Genomic DNA, 6,000 nt, shown 5'->3' with positions numbered 1-6,000 from the left:
CACCAGATCTGCCGGTGCTCCATCTTGGACCTCCAGCCTCCAGAACTTTGAGAAATCAATTTCTGTTGTTTATAAGCAGTTTATGGTCCAGTCAAGTGCCACAAGTCCCATAGATAGTCCCATACATGATGACACCGTATTTTTTTTTTTTTTTTTTTTTTGAGACGGAGTCTCGCTCTGTCACCCAGGCTGGAGTGTAGTGGTGTGATCTCGGCTCACTGCAACCTCCGCCTCCCCAGTTCAAGGGATTCTCCTGCCTCAGCCTCAGAAGCTGGGATTACAGGCATGTGCCTCCATGCCCGGCTAATCTTTGTATTTTTAGTTTAGACAGGGTTTCACCATGTTGGCCAGGCTGGTCTCGAACTCCTGACCTCAGGTGATCCAACCGCCTCGGCCTCCCGAAGTGCTGGGATGACGGTGAGAGCCACCGCGCCCGGCTGGCACGTTATTTTTTACGCCTTTTCTGTATTTAGATACACAAGAGCTCACCACTGTCAAGGGGGCCCACGGTATCTGGTGCAGTGACATGCTTTGCAGGTTTGTAGCCTGGGAACAGCAGGTTACAGCACAGGGCTGAGGTGTGTCACGGGCTGTGCTAGCCGGGTTTGTGTGAGTGCATGCTGTGAGGTCTGCACGACGGTGATATCGCCCGAGCATGCATTTCTCAAAACAGATCTCACTAAGCGACCCATGACCGTACTTGCTATAGCAGCCAGCACAAACCAAGCCACTTCTGGGAAACCCCATCGCCAAATACCATCCCTCTGGGGATTAGGTTTCAACACATGCATTTGGAGGCCTAACAGCCTCCATGTGGCAGGCCTGGGGGCCCTTCCGGGGCCAGAGCTGGGCAGGAAGGGGGAAGGGCCTTCTGGCTGAAGGGTCCCCACAAAGAGGCCAATGAGCGGGTCAACAGCGTGGCGGTTTGAGGAACTGAAGACAAGCCCCGGCGAGGTGGGGCTGTGACTGGGGCTGAGCAGGCAACAAGTGGGGACTTTGTCCAGCAGGTTCAGAAAAAGCTGTCACGCAGAACACACCTGGCGGCCACCCCCGCCCATGCCCATCTTACAGCGTTTTCCTCAGCAGATTTCAGCACATAATCATTTAAGATAAAGTTGCCTGCTCAACTGTGTTAAAAATAAGTAGCACTGCCTGCAGTTGCTTGTGGGGAACAAAAGCGACGTCTCTTTTCACCCGCAGAAAGCCCGTGATAGGGGGCGGGGCTGAGTGTCAGTGCTGCACCTCTGCTGAGTTCTCAAGGTCGGCGTGAATGATTTGCCAGGACGTGGCGCTGCGGTGGCGATCGGGGCCACTCGGGAAAGGTACGAATCAAATAGGAATCAAATCCGGTAGCTGTCAGTTCAGTACATTTTCAACTTTTATTCTTAAAGACCTGGGTGGAGACATAATTGTAGGATTTAAAGATCGACGGACTGAAGCCTTAATCACCAGGCAGTGACTAACGCCAGAAAGAGCTGCGGCAATTTTTAGACTGGGTTCAGAAAGGCACCGAGTCCTAGGAACAAAAGGCGGGCGCGGGGCCCTCCGGGAAGACACAGGGGCTGAATCGCAACAAGACGCAGGCGGCTCACCGTTCTCTCCACACGGACTCTACTTCCTAAAAGGGAATCGCACCAGCATAACCTGCAGAGAAGGGGCTTCAGCTGCCGTCTGCGGACCCCCTACACCCCCACTCAACGCCACCTCCAGCCCCCAGGTAGGGCTGGCCTCCCTGCCTCAGCCCCTGCCAGAAGCCCGGGGCTGCCCTTTCCTGCAGCTGGGCCTGTCCTCCTGAGACAGCTGCCTGCTGGGCGTCGTCGTCCGTGCCAGCCACGGAGGCAGTGTCTCTTCTGGCACGTGCTCCCAAAGGAGCAGTGGAGAGAAAGTCAGAGGCTGCAGGGTGCCAAACCCCAGGGGGCTGGCCCTGGAAGCCTGGGATGCCTGCAAGGGCCAGGTTAGTGGAGGTGAGGACAGAGGCCCGCCTGCTGATGGGCTTCCCAGCTCTTCTCAGAAGGAAAATGTGCCCATGGAGATGAGGTGGATCAGGAAACGAGGAGGAGAGAGGCCGACACGCTCTAGAAGCCTCCCTGTCTTCTTTTCCCCATTCTCCCTGGGCCCTCCCCACATCAACCAGAAGCCGGTCCTCCGATCCTGCCCGCTGAGCCCAGGTGTGGGCCCCAGGCCTGGCTGCCCTCCTGCCTCTGGTCCATCCGGGCCTCTGACCCTTCCTTCCCCTGCTGCCTGGTGGGTGCTCTCCAGTGCACTCTCCTGAAGTGTGCACACGACAAAGCCCAAACCCTGCCCACGGCCCCCACGGCCCCCATGGCCGTCCCTGGCCAGCCCCCCTGCATCCTGGCTGCACTGGCTGTTCCCTCCTTTGTGCCTCTACTCAGGTGCGGTTCCCTCTACTGAGATCCCCACCCCGACTTGTCCTCTGGACAAACTTCCTCTCAGCTTTAGCTGTAGAATCGCCATGACCAATATCATAGCTGCAACCACATGTGACTCCAGAGTGCCAGGTGACGCACGCCATCAGCATACACGCCTGGTTTTGGATACTTACTACAGAAAAAAAGCCTGCAAAATATCTGAATACTTTTTAATATTAATTACGTGTTGAAATTATATTTTGGAAATACATTATTTAAAAAGATTGACAGTTTCTTTTTCTCTTTTAAAAAATGTGTCTACAGCCGGGTGCGGTGGCTCACGCCTATAATCCCAGCACTTTGGGAGGCCGAGGTGGGTGGATCACGAGGTCAGGAGATCGAGACCATCTTGGCCAACATGGTGAAACCCCGTCCCTACTAAAATACAAAAAAAAATAATAAGCCAGGTGTGGTGGTGCGCACCTGTAATCCCAGCTACTCGGGAGGCTGAGGCAGGGGAATCGCTGGAACCCGGGAGACGGACGTTGCAGTGAGCCGATTGCGCCACTGCACTCCAGCCTGGCAACAGAGCAAGACTCAGTCTCAAAAACAAAACAAAAAGTGTGCAGGGAAATTGAAAGTGACAGCTGTGGCTTGCATGGTGTCGCAGGTCTCATCTCCTCTCTGGTCCCTGGACTCCAAGCAGTCCCTGTTGTCTTTCTGGCCTGTATCCCAGCGCCTGGCACTGCCTGGGTACTCGGCGGGTGTGCCAAGCATTTTTATCAAAGGAGAGAGTGCCTGGGACTCCTTGATCTGCACCCACCTTCAGTGAGTCAGTGTGTGGGTGCGTCCGAGGATGGGGCCCTCACCTGGCTGCAGCTGTGTGTGTGTGTGGTTTTTTGTTTTTTTTTTATTTTATGAGATGGGGTCTCAGTCTGTCACCTAGGCTGGGGTGCAGTGGTGCGATCTTGGCTCACTGCAACCTCTGCCCACTGGGCTCAAGCAATCCTCCCATGTTAGCTTCCTGAGGAGCTGGGACTACAGGTGCGTACCACCATGCCCAGCTAATTTTTTGGGATTTTTGGTAGAGTTGGGGTTTCACCATGTTGCCCAGGCTGGTCTAGAACTCCTGAGCTCAAGTGATCCGCCCTCCTCAGCCTCCCAGAGTGCTGGGATTGCAGGCAGGAGCCACTGCGCCCAGCCATCTGCAGCTGTTGCATGTGAGTGTGCATGTGCGTTCTGGTCGGGGCACTGGGGGTGGGCGTTCTCTAACTTTGCAGGCAGCCCCTCCTTTCCGGAGTCCCTGGGAACTTCAAAGCAGGAACGGAACATTCAGAGGCAGCAGCAATGTCCTGGTTCCTGCAGGCTTTGTAGGCTTAGAAAACAAACCTAAATCCAGTCACGTTTCTGCATTTAGCTTTATGTTTTTAAACAAAACTTTGGCTTGGCTTATGTTTCATTTATAGAAAAGTGGTACGTAGCTGGGAAGTTGGTACAATAATAGTTTATTCTCAGGCGCTGCAAAAACCAGCCATGTGTCTGCTGCCTGCTGTGCTAACCCTGGAATTTACTGATCTCTGTGGTCCTAGGTAGATCCACAGTTTAGAGACTAAAGTTAGATGACAATTTGTGCTTGAGAAGCAGGAGCTTTGGGGAGAAGATGATGTCTTCTTGGAGTCTGCTGTGTCCCCAGGGTGCCGGCTCAGCACTCTGGCTGGGTTAGAACAGGCCTCCTCGGGCTGCCTGCCCGGACACACAGGAAGACGCCAGCCCATGTGCTGCCCTGAGCTGCACTAGGACCAAGTTGGGGAAACCAGCCTGTGAGCTCTGGATTTGGGTCCTGATGCTGGGCCAGGGGGGTTATCCCTTCCTAGAGAAAGCTGGAAAGCTGAGGTTGGAGTTGTCATAGCAACCAGGCCGTCAATCAGGGGCTGAGCACTGTCAGGGGCGTTGGATGTCCAGGACTTCCCACACAGGGGTCCCTGTGACAGAGTGGACAGGCCACAACCCTGCTAGATCATCCCTAGGGCAATCAGAGGCAACCCACTGGGCTGCGGGGTCAAAGTTAGACACACTCTTCAAGAATGCAGTATCAGAAGAAATGAGGGGCAGACGCTCTGGAAGAGAGACTTTAGACAAGAATCACTGCACATCCTTGGTTATTCCCCGGTAAGAAAAAATGTTTTGAGAACAACTAGGGGGAAATTTGAACGTGAACTTGTGTGAAGATGTCCTTGATCTAAGTTGGTTTCCTGTAACCATGGCGATGTAGTTATAGAGAGGAATGTCACCTGGTAATGCAGGCTGGAGTGTTTGAGGACACAATGCCATATTGCCCATAACTTATTTTTATTTTTTCCTTCGAGACGGGGTCTTGCTCTGTTGCCCAGGCTGGAGTGCAGTGGTGCAGTCATGGCTCACTGCAGCCTTAACCTCCTGGGCTCAAGCGATCCTCCCATCTCAGCCTCCTAAGTAGCTGGGGCTCTAGGCATGTGCCACCACGCCCAGCTAATTTTTGTATTTTTAGTAGAGACAGGGTTTCACCATGTTGGCCAGGATGGTCTTATCTCCTGACATTGTGATCTGCCCGCCTCGGCCTCCCAAAGTGCTGGGATTACAGGCATGAGCCACCGCACCCGGCCGGGAATGGCACCTTCTGAAACGAAACATGCATATCCTCTGCCAGCCCAGTCTCTCAGGAACCTCAGAGACATCCTCACACCAGGGGGCACAGGTGACGCGTTTGGCAAAACATTAATCCACATAGAGCACGAGTCCACGCTCATGAAATATCTAGAAACACAAAGTGCTGGCTGCCAGGTGCTGGCGCGGAGGGGAGCGGGGCTGACTGCTCAGTGAGTGCAGGCCTTCTCTTGGGGTGGTGAAATGCCTGCAGTAGATGGAGGTGTGGTCTCACAACACTGTGAATACACTAAATGTTGGAGACCAGCCTCAACAACACCCACAGGGTACCCGAAGTTCGGTGGCAACAAAGGAATGAGAAGAGACAGGTTAAGAGTTCATAAAGGTGGGAGCCAGGGGGCCAGTGGCAAAATGGAGGCTGCAAAAGGCACTGAGCTCTGGTCTCCACGCTATTTACTGAGTACAGTCACTTAGATCTGAGAAGCAGATGTTCAGGGCGAAACAGTGAAAGGGAGGCAGTACGTCACAGGCGTAATCTACAGCAATAGCGGTTTCAATGAATCTCCTTTGTGCTCAAACAGCGTATCTTTAACTTATCGGACAGGAGCTGGTGGGAGCGGGCTTAACCAGGAGCTCGTGTGTCTGTCCACAGTCCAGTGCTTCAAAGGAGTGTCCTTCTCCTTGAACACAGTGTTTACAGATAAGAGAGCGGGTCTCACTCTGAGCATGCGAACATGATGGCGATTAGGAGGCTTTCCTCCTCAGAGGCCTCTTGTGGCTTTCCACAACTTATTGTCCCATATTTTCATGGCCAGTTTATACAGGCACCCCACAAGCCCTTTTCCCAACACTAAATGCCACTGAACTGTACACTTTAAACAATGATTATGCCACTTGGCACGGTAGCTCACGCCTGTAACCCCAGCACTTTGGGAGGCCGAGGTGGGCAGATCACTTGAGGCCAGGAGTTCGAGTCCAGCCTTGGCCA

The sequence above is a fragment of the Gorilla gorilla genome, chromosome 22 (genome assembly GCF_029281585.2).
Source record: "Gorilla gorilla gorilla isolate KB3781 chromosome 22, NHGRI_mGorGor1-v2.1_pri, whole genome shotgun sequence".
Classification (NCBI taxonomy): Eukaryota; Metazoa; Chordata; class Mammalia; order Primates; family Hominidae; genus Gorilla; species Gorilla gorilla.
Note: the sequence above shows the minus strand (reverse complement) of the source record.